This window comes from Corvus kubaryi, unplaced genomic scaffold (assembly GCF_017639235.1).
Source record: "Corvus kubaryi isolate FWS band 111438036 unplaced genomic scaffold, C.kubaryi_AGA036_p1.0 split3-73, whole genome shotgun sequence".
Lineage (NCBI taxonomy): Eukaryota > Metazoa > Chordata > Aves > Passeriformes > Corvidae > Corvus > Corvus kubaryi.
Window position 1 is genome coordinate 31,639,081 of NW_024582091.1, and position 10,669 is coordinate 31,649,749.

Consider the following 10,669-nt stretch of genomic DNA (forward strand, 5'->3'; position numbering starts at 1 on the left):
GGCTGAACATATGTGCTCCATGCAAGGAAAGAGGGGGCAGAGCTGTCACTCAAGTGCCTCTTCTAATTTTCCAGCACGACACCATCAGGCAGACACAGATTACAGGCAGTCTGTGGAGAGGGCCACAGGACTCCAGAGAGGTTGGCTATACAGTTCTGGTCCAGATAACTAAGCTTGTGTAAATGGGGCATGTGTACATTAAGAGTAGAACATACACAGAAGAACAATACATGCACCATGGAATTTGCAGTTTGTGATAATTTAATTTCATCTTTGGAATAAAGAAGTGAGTGAATGAACATAGCTTCTAGGATTTTGAAAATATGTCTAACAATAAGATTACTCCTCCTTTGTTTTAGATGTTTTTGTCATCTTTCAATGCTGCTTGAATTGAGCTCTTTATTCAGTTCTTTCTTTGAAATAGCATAAAATAACTGTAACTTGAAATAGTTATAGACTAAAATCTATACATTGCAGACCATATCTATCTATAGGCTTATAACAGTTATAGAATAAATATTAATTTGACTATATATGGTAGATCTTTTTATTCTGAAGAAGATGCTAAATAAGACTTATCCATAAGTAACTTCTTCCAAATAAAGTTATTTCTAGAAAGGAGGGAAGAAATAAGGTGTGTAAAAAGCACCTGGCAAAACAACTGATGAAAGGAAATTCAACTGAGTTAACCATCTACACTGACCAAATTAACAAAAAAAAAAAAAAGAAAAAAAAAAGAAGAAAAAAAAAAGATGAGAGATACAAGAAAGATTCAGACCATCTCTCATGTTGCAGATGGTTGACTGGATGAAGCTCTGGGGTTTTAGCTATCACTTTTACAGAGCACAGAAAGCAAGTTTCCCACTCATGTGCTCATAAACCTTACTTTATCCCATTACGTTCACATATTTATGAAATGATTCAGTTCAGAATTGCTTAATTGGCCCCTATTAAAGACTTGGCATTCTTCAGGCCTTCTTTGCAAGGTTCTTTTACTCTATTACACAGAGTGGTTTGTGATACTGATTTAATTAATTTTGAGAACTCTGAATTTTAATTGGCTCAATATAATCTATTTATGTTCCCACCTCCCTGCCTTTTTAATACTATAAATTCTGTAGAATATTTTAACTAATTAAAGTTTGATTAGTTAAGATTTATAATGAGAGACTAGTAATGATTGTTGAAAAATTAGCATCTTCATTATACTTTGTGTGGTTTTAGCAAGTTCTATATTTTATTATGTTCTTACCTTTTTCTTTTAAAGATGTAGGATTCTTTCCTTCCTTTTCTTTAGTGTGCTCTGTAAAAAATAATTTATTAATCTTCAAGCCAGAGTGTTAAATGGTTAACATCTAATGTCTCTAGGATAATGACTGAATGAATAATTGGTGGTTTCTGAAACAAGATAGCAATTAAATGTGTAGCACAAAACTCATTTTCAGTTTTAGTATGCTCACAGAGTGAAACCATAAATTTTCTTAAATTTGATGAAAGGACAAAGATCACTCAAAACTTATTTCACTTTGCAGCTTGTAATAAATGTTAACAAGTGTTCCTAAATTGTGAGTTTATTCGTCTAAGTTTTCATAACAAGGGTTACCAGGGCTCTCTTTGCACTCCTAATTCAGGTAATGACAATTAAGTTTCATAGTAAATTTACTGAAATAGTATTATGGTTATAAATTCCTAACTAAATCATACTTTAAAAAACAAAATGGCAATGCATTCCAAGATTTTTTTTTGATGCACATAGATCTTAGAGTTATATACAAATTTGTCCTGCCATGTTACCTTTATCTTTTGTGGCAGCTGGAGGTTTCAATTCTTTCTCTTTTCCAGGATCTGTAAAAGAATTAGTCACACCAATAAAATGACAGACAGAAACCACAACTGAGTGAAAGGATGAGATTTAACCATAGGGAAGAATGAAGCATATAGATCAAGAGAATAAAACTATATATTGGAAAAAATGGCTAAAAATTGAGTTATTGGGAGATTTGTATAGAATTCACTGGTTTTCATTCAGAAAATTCAGTCCACAAAATGTGTTTTATAGATTTAACTGTGAGACCTATAAAATTTGCAAACTTCAACTTAATACGAGACAAGGACAGTTTTTCAGTGTTCTTAACCAAAAAGGTCAAAACTGATGCTTCGCCAAATTTGACTCGTTGGACCTGACTGTGACCTACTTCTTTCATCTGGGATTGCCCATTCTTGCTGAGCAAGGCCAAGGGTCTTCTTTTTGGATCTATTCTTTTCTAAAGGCCAGATGCTGATCAAAGTGAGTGAGCAACATAGTAGTGACAAATAGGTGGGCAAAAAGTTGCTTTTATTCTGTCTGCAGACATGTAGATAAGATGGCTGGACCACACCAGCCTTGGTGAATACTCTCAAGGAAGAGTAGTCCCCTGAGAAAGGCATAAGAAGTGAGTTGCACCAGACAGAATACCAGAATTCTATTTCAGACAAAATAATTATTCTGGACTGATGAAAGGTCTCCAAATCTTTCCACCAAAAAAATAAAAAGGCAAGTAAGACTGTCCCAAAACAGTCTATTCAAAAGATCAGAGACTTGGATTTTGACTTCTTACATTTTAAGCAAGTATTTTAGCCATTTGACTGCTGGTTAAACTGTTTTACACGTGTCATCTGAGAAATGCTAAAAATACTAGGTTCTCCATCACACATGAAGAAAAAATTCCTTCTGTTGAAAAACTTGGCAGCAATTCAGAGCCAGAAGATATTAAAACTGTTAGAAGACCCTTTTGGTTTCTACACATAGAATAAGAAGTCAACACTCTTGATGAAGAGTTTGTGTTTAGGAGATGGAAGTTGTGTTTAGGAGATAGATATGAAACTTATATAAGCTACAATGAGTAGTTTTTAGTGATAATTGTTTACTGCCTTAGTGACCCACAGTTCACAACTTCTCTTTCATTATAAAAGCATGGACCATGTCCAATTTATCATGATATCAATAAAGCTTCTTGTTCATGGTTTAGTATTTGTCTCTGACTAAGACAAATTGAGATCCTAGGGAATCTGAATTGAAACAATCCAGAAATAATAATTTTTATTTATGGTAGAAATAGCCATCAAGTGGAAAAACTTAATTTGTGGTTGACATTGAAAGTCGTCTTCTGTTGGGACTGATCTCAAAAGATAAATCTTTCATTATTTTTCTCCTTCTACATTATGTTTCTAAAAAGGTGATAGTAGATACATCCATACAATATAACTTTTAAAGGAGAAGACTTGGAAAAAAAATCTGTTGAACAAGGTCAAAAATGCAATTTTATTCAAATAAAGCTGTCTCTTCTATTACTCACTACACCTCAGACATCTGGTTCAGAAACTACTCCTGCTCTCCTGCTTTGACCTTCATGTTTTGTACTCACCAATTTATTTTTCAGTCACTTACTTTCAAAGTGAGAAAATACACAATTTACTGCAGATATCTGTGAGGCATATTCAGTGGACATATTCAGACTTATTTGTAGTCCTAATAAGAAATCAATGTCAATTTTTAAATATTAAGTTAATCACAGAAGACTGTGAGGACAGAAATAAAACTCAGTGGGAAGACTGAAAACCTTTTTCTTCTGTGCTTATGAATAATGAAAAATTCCCAAGAAATTTCATGTTCAGTGCAATAGTGTCTACAAAAAAACAAAGACACTTGAAGACAGAGCTTCAGCCAAAATAAGTCATTTAATGCGTGACATAAAGCCTTTATTTTCAGAAGCCTGCCTGTAAGAAATTATAGCTGTTGTTCACCTCCATTATTAAGAATATAGTTACCCAAACTGTTGTGGAAGATATTAGTTTAATGAGTAAAACTCTAGCTTACTTCCTTGTTTCATCTTTGGTTTATCTGAAGAAAGAGAAGGGGAGGGAAACAAAAGTAAAAAGAGAAAAGAAAAAGAAAATGTTAGAATATGTGTTCACATAGGAAATTATTTTTAATACAATCAACAAATGAAAATTTATTTAAATGCATATTGGCTCTAAGTGCTAAATATATCTTGAACCTCCACTGTTTCTGGACAGGTTATGTGAATAAAGTTCATGGTTCCCACCTATTCCCTTGCATATGTGCAAAAAGAGCATGAAATCCCCTAGTCTGATATGATCTTCTTCAACCGATGGCAAGCCTCCTTTCTTAGTACTATTGGATACCACCAGAAAGAAATTTTACCTTTTTATAATCTCTTTTAAATATTAATTCTCAGTAGCAGGCATTAACTTCCTGGCAACCATCCGACATCTGCTCATGACATTTTTCAAACAAAGACGTCAAAGAGTTAAAGCTATGTGCCTTCTTCCTCACCTTTTAACAGTTAAAAATGTTATCTGTAATTTGGCTTTACAACAATAAAAGATGTTTCTACAACCTTTCAGCCCAGATGTAGGGATATGAGGTCAAAGCTGCAATAATTACTAAAACTTTTGTTTGAAACAATGAAGTTATGTCCTGGTTGCTAAGCAAATCCAGCCTCCAACACCTCAGATTTTCCTGCAAGTCTCATACTGTTTTTCTTAGGTTGTAAATCCCAGTTTTGACCAGGACTGAATCCCTCTACTTTTTGAAATGCATCCTGATGCAAAGTACTCTTTTGTGAGTAATATAAGTACATGGTAATCCTCAATAAGCATATTGAAAGTTTTTTTGGCTTGTTTGTCTTTGAGTGATCAGTGTGTTCGCAGCAGTTTCATACATATAGGGTGCAGAGACGAGAAGCTGAGGCAATTGCTATGTGAAAGTGTGTGTGCTCGCTTCTGTGCATCAGAGGAACTGAGCTGCCAGCGCTGGGAAGTTGCTGCAGAAATAGTTGTGACAGACATTACATGTTTCTCTTATTCCTTTGACTTGGAAAGACTAGATAGTGTTGGCATGGGGGGACAGTGCTGCTGCTGCTGACTGCTGTCATGGGAAACAGTTTGCCCCCCTTTTGGGCTCCTTGGGTATCACAACTTGTGCTTTAGAAAACTCTGCTCCATGCCAACCATGTGAAACCATAGTTTGTACTGCTCAGTCTGTGCTCTTTATGGCACAGTTAAAATGTTTGGCAGATAAAATCCCATCTAATGGTGGTACATTGTAGAAAGGACAGATCTTACAGCAACCACACACCTCATTGCTGTATCAGACAGCCAAGCAGAGGGGAAGCAGCGCAGATGTCTGGAGAAGCACTTATGTGGCAATGGAAAATTATGCGGAGATACCCAGCCTAACAATGACTGAAATCTAGGCCAAGGCCCACCTAATTATAACGTTTTCCATGACAACTACCAAGCAGCTGACAGCTGCTGCAGGGTGTTTGTGCTGGCTTGAGTAATGCTGAGTAAAGCTGAAGCTGAGAAACTCGAGAAAATAAGGGATAATAACTCAACTGACCAAAGCTACCTCAGTAAACGTCTTACACCTTATTCTAAAGGTTACTGGCAAGTTCATCATCAGGGCTCTAACTGACAATTTGAGCATGACTAAATACAAAAATCACCTTGGTAGGCTGCTAGGATGTCTATCATATAAAGAAAGCCTGAGCTGATAAACTTTGGGTATTTAGAACCCCTTTTTTTACTTTGCTTCCTACCATACTGACCTAAAAAAGAATGGATTGCTTTTAACAAGTATAAAAGAAGCAAGTATGCAGGATATAATGCTAAAGTTGTTAATAACAAGAAGAAGAAGAAGAAGAAGAGGAAGGAGAAATCTAAATGTATTTAATAGGAAAAAATACATCTTTAGACGGTTTAAGGCATCGACCCTTCTCTTTTTATGTTTGCACAGTGGCTTGAGTTTTGTTTTGACCTTGGTGTAGACTGTCCTTTGGTATTTCTGCTCTGGTTGTCTTGGGATACTGGATGTAGACTTAGTGTCCCTCTGACCTATGTGCCATCAACATGTGGCCCTTGCAGTCTTTCTTCTGGTCTTCCCACTCAGACATTCCCATTCATGCCTTATCCATACCATTCCTAAACTTTTTGTGAAAAATTTCAACAAGGCCTGGTATCAAAGGGTTTTGAGTTTCTCTGCAGTGGACCTTTGTGACTCTTCATGGGGCTGAGGTTTCATCTGGGACAAGAAGGGCATCTCAGCTGACTTCAGGGAGCCTCTGCCCCTTTTCCTGATTGCAAGTTACTCTCAGACTGAGTAGCAAAGGCTGACTCTTGTCCAGGCTAGGGGGGGCAGGAAGCCTCATCAGTGGGACACAAAGTTCCAGCATAGAACATTTCAGCTGAAGTGGGCAGCTGTCTACCTGAAGCTTTTTGTCGGGGTGGCAGTTTTGTGGAAGTGGGACAAAGCCAGTTTTATAATGGAAATTCCCTGTTGCTCTGACAAATACAGCAAAGCTCTGAAAAAATACTGGTGAATGAATGGATTTAAAGATTGCTTTCATCTGGCTCTCTGAATCTGAGGTTATTTTTTTCTGTGCCATTGTCTTTTAAGAGAGATAACACCAACATGTTTTGTTTTCTTTTTACCTTGCACTGCTGCCTTCTTTGCTTTTCCTTCTTTTTTTTCCAGTCCTGCTGCAAGTAAAAGATAAGGTTTAAGTAAGACTTCTAGTCAGAAGTGTTTTTACATCAGAAAAAGCTCTTCTTAAGTGCTTACATATTATTTTGAGCCAAAAGATTTCAATTTTGCAACCATGAGATTCCCCCCCCCACCAAGATAAGAATACATAATAGTTATTTTTTATTTGTCTGAAAAAAAAGTTTTTTTTTTTTCAGAAAATAAATAGTAGATCTGGTCTAGCAGAAGGTGGGGCTGCCCAGTGCAGGGGGCTTGGAACTTGATGATCTTCAGGTCCCTTCTAACCCAAACCATTCAATGATTCTGAGGTATCAGGTGAAAGAGGGGTTAAACTGCTGCCCATATTTTGTAGGGGGGAAGAGAGCAAAGCAAGCAGGTCTTTACCTTGCCCAGCCATCTGAGGGTTACCCAAGCAAGCATGGTTTTCTGTTTGCACCAGCAGAAACCTCCACTCTGCACCCCTTACACAGGAAAATACTGCCCCATATTCTCAGTTTTAAGCATGTGGTTATTCTCAGTGAGGGTAGCAGGCCACAGATGGACTGTATGTTACGACATCTAATTCAGTCCTTCTGAATAGTGAGATTTCTTCAGTCAAGCGAGAAGTGTGAATTGGACCACTTGTGCAGCAGGGCTGCTTAAACTTTACTGACACCAGGGGAGGCAGCTGTAACAGCCCAGGTCAGGATGCATGGACATATCCAATTACTTATTCACAAAATTTGCAACCACAGCTCCTAAATTCATTTACACATCTTGGGAGACAAGGGCTGGAGATCATTTGTTCAAGGCTCCACATTAAGGATTAAATTATCTACGAAGAGGTGGTGCAGGAAGGGGTACTATTAGATTTTGCTCCCATAAATATGGGTATCTTTTATAGTTTATGACAATTTACTCTGCAGGTTTGGTGATTATATCTTTAGGACAACCTTTATATTTCTTATCTAATTGAATTATTTGAGGTTAAATCTTGTAAATCTATAAACGTATATGTTTAGCTGTAAACGACACTTCCAACACTTCACTTCTGTGAAATCAAGCTTTTGTAGCCACATTTTATAACTATTAGGCTAAATAAGAAGCTTTGCTTTAATTTAAAAGGCTATCCTGTTACAGTGTTTGGGACAAAAAATGTGTCATTAAGAAAATCAGCTTCCCTGTCATTGTCTTGTTTGAAAGTAGTGTAAAGAACAATCAGCATAAGTGGCAGGATGTAAAGTGGACAGTGAAAATTAATTTACATCTGGTGTTTATAGAAAATGTCTTTGCAGCTCTTCAGGGTCATTAGCACATATAACAACCTCTCAGCTTGTTATTTCAACATGTCATTTTATTACAACAAATCACAGTTGAAAATGAAGAGTTTGGCTTTTAGAGACAAAGTAAATTCTGAGGACCATGTTCTGTTATCATTATTTATGCTGAGAAGGTCAGGGAATTCAAAGGACCTATGAAGTTGCCTCCATGTGTGCTCAGTGCTTTCCTGCTGCCTGGACTGCAAGTCTGGTCCTAGGGGCAGCACCAGGACATTCCTTCAAGAGCATTCTGAAGCTACTGGGCACGATGGCTCAAGCAGATCAGCTCAGTTAATAAACTATGGCCCGTCTGCAATGTCTGCTGGTGGGCTGGGGGCTAAAGGAATGATCTTCTGCTCCCAGATTCCCTGAATCTGAGATTCAGTGAAATGTCAGGCATGGGTAGATGAACTGCTTCACATTGAGTGGGATGAACCCACTCACAGGCATCAATCACTCCCTTGTGATGTGAGCAGGTGTTTTTGAGCAAGCTCCATGTAAACAGTGAAATATGGCACTTCTGCACCTCAGTTACCTCAGGGAACTTATTTTATTGAAGATAATCTTCAATTTTCCTGAAAGTCAAGTCTAGGCTGAAAGGATGTCTGATTTGATCCTCAAAGAAAAAAGTGAATATTCCATTTCTATCCAAGTACCTAATTTTTTGTTGGTGTTCATGGACACAGAGAATGTCAAAGAGGGCCAAAGACCCTTAATATTTATTGTAGCCCTCTGCTATTAACGTCCATGTTACCTGGGCCCAGATCAGCTGTACTACTTATACTAACCATGAGCTAGACACAGAAAGCCAAGATTAATCTGAGCACAGAGCCCTGCCACTGAGCAAATCAGTATCACGGTGCTTCTAAAATGCTTACTGAAGTGGGCAATATCTTGAAGAATAAGCTGATTCTAATATGGAAATAAAGATATGAAAAGGGGAACCAGAAACCTGTCCCATATGCATTCCAAAATACATTTTTAGCATCCAAAGCTGCAAAAACAGCTATGACAAGAGTTAAATGAGTTATTGAGAACTATTGTTTTCTCCAAAGAATACTTCTCCTTTTTAGCTAAAATGAAAGCAGTTTTGGTTTGTAAAACTTCTGAAAACCAGAATACTAATGGAATAAAAGTATTTTTTTCTGGATACTGAACTGCAGGCTAGAAGAACAATACTGCTTCCTGAGAAAATCAGGTGTTTATTCATCAAATTTTTGTGGTGGTGGTAGACCACGAGTGTGGTTATCATGAAGGAATCATCCATCCTCGAGGAACGTCAAGGCTGCTATAACAGCCATTACTACTAACAGTGTTCTGGCTATCAGTGCATTCAGTAATGATACAACAGTTCCATGAGTGAGTGCTTGTAAAGGAGAAGTTGCTGAGACAGAACAGAGCTTCAGTAACTTTTGGGAACTGCCAAGTAACATCAGCTAGACATGGCAGACGAGTATCTGGAAGGACAAACGGGACAGTCCATTATTCCCTTTGTTTTTTCAGAAGTGAGGCATGAGCTACTTCGGTGATGCTGAAGGTCTTTTATCATCAAGGTAATAGTTGTCACTTTGAAAGTCTGTAGGAATAGGAAGCCCGTCCACCTAGAGTCAGTGTTTGGAATAAGGCTCAGAAGGTTTAGTTGTCTCTGCTTCTATCAGAACAGAGAGAAGTTTTCTGAGCAGGTCAAGATGTCATTGGGCATTTTCAAAGGTCTTGCCGTTTCTGAATGGCAGCCTGAAAGATGATCTCTTTGTGAAAAATGGTCCTGTTCCAGGTATTCCCTATTTGAAAAGCTCATCTGTCATCCAAGTGACTTAAGTAACATGAGTGTTGTAATGTACTATAATTTTCTCCTCTGCAGAATGGCAGGTGTTAAAAAAAGAAAAAAAAGAAGAAATACAAGCCCCCTTTCCCAAACCAAACCCACAAAAACACCTGCATGAAACAATACAAAATAAAATAAGTACACATGAAATAAAATCATGTATAAAAACCTGTGGATCCCTGATTCATATTTTCAGTTAAATATACTTTCAAAAAATAGATTAAATAAACGAAGTCATACTCCCACATATATTTTGTAATTTCTCAGGAAAATTCTTGACAGCTTGGCATAATGTAGACCAAATGTGCAATTTATTTTATAATTGTTTCTCTGATTCCATCATAAGCGCTTAGGAATCAAATGAGAGACAATTCAGCAGATATTGTTTTATGTTGAAAGTGGCCAGGAGAGCAATTCATCAGTCAAATATTTCTGCAGTCTCAATAGTTGTAGGCTACAATCAAATTTGTCAGAATATTTTTATCCCAAAAGAGTCAGGTTGCATAACTAGCATCCACATCAGAAATATGCATTCTAAAATGTCACTGATTTTAAAGCTATTTTGAGTTATTTGCTCAGTGTGATGGAAGAATGAAAGAAATCATTCTCACTGGAAACAAAAAACATTTCACTCATTGAACCCTGAGGTCAGAGGCTCCTCATTGTGACATCAAAAACATTAAGAAATCATTAACCTAAGAAGTGTATGTCATGGTTTAGGAATTCTTCTGTTGTATGGAGAAAAGAAAAATTTTCATGCTGTAGTGACTTGTGAGAAAATGCAAGAAAGCTCCATATGAGTTTGATAGCACATAAGAAGTACAGGCTAGTGGGAATGGCCCACACCTCCTTCTATGCCAGCAGATTAATATTTTTTTAATTACCAAAAAAGAGACTTTCCTCAAAAGCCTTGGTTTTTTTCAGAACAAAATTGTTTGCCTTCCATGAATATGCTTAAAAAATTTTAAAAATGAGAAAATAAACAAATTTATAGCAACA

General features: G+C 37.0%; 1 long non-coding RNA gene across 1 annotated transcript; it reads right to left on the reverse strand.

Annotated features, from left to right (window-relative positions):
* Window positions 1-1,272: 1,272 nt before the first annotated feature.
* On the reverse strand, window positions 1,273-6,531 carry LOC121659128. The gene is made up of 4 exons (XR_006014167.1): window positions 6,496-6,531; window positions 3,857-3,880; window positions 1,795-1,845; window positions 1,273-1,303 (listed from the first exon to the last, which is right to left on the reverse strand). It is a non-coding gene; the product is annotated as an uncharacterized LOC121659128 (long non-coding RNA).
* Window positions 6,532-10,669: the final 4,138 nt, after the last annotated feature.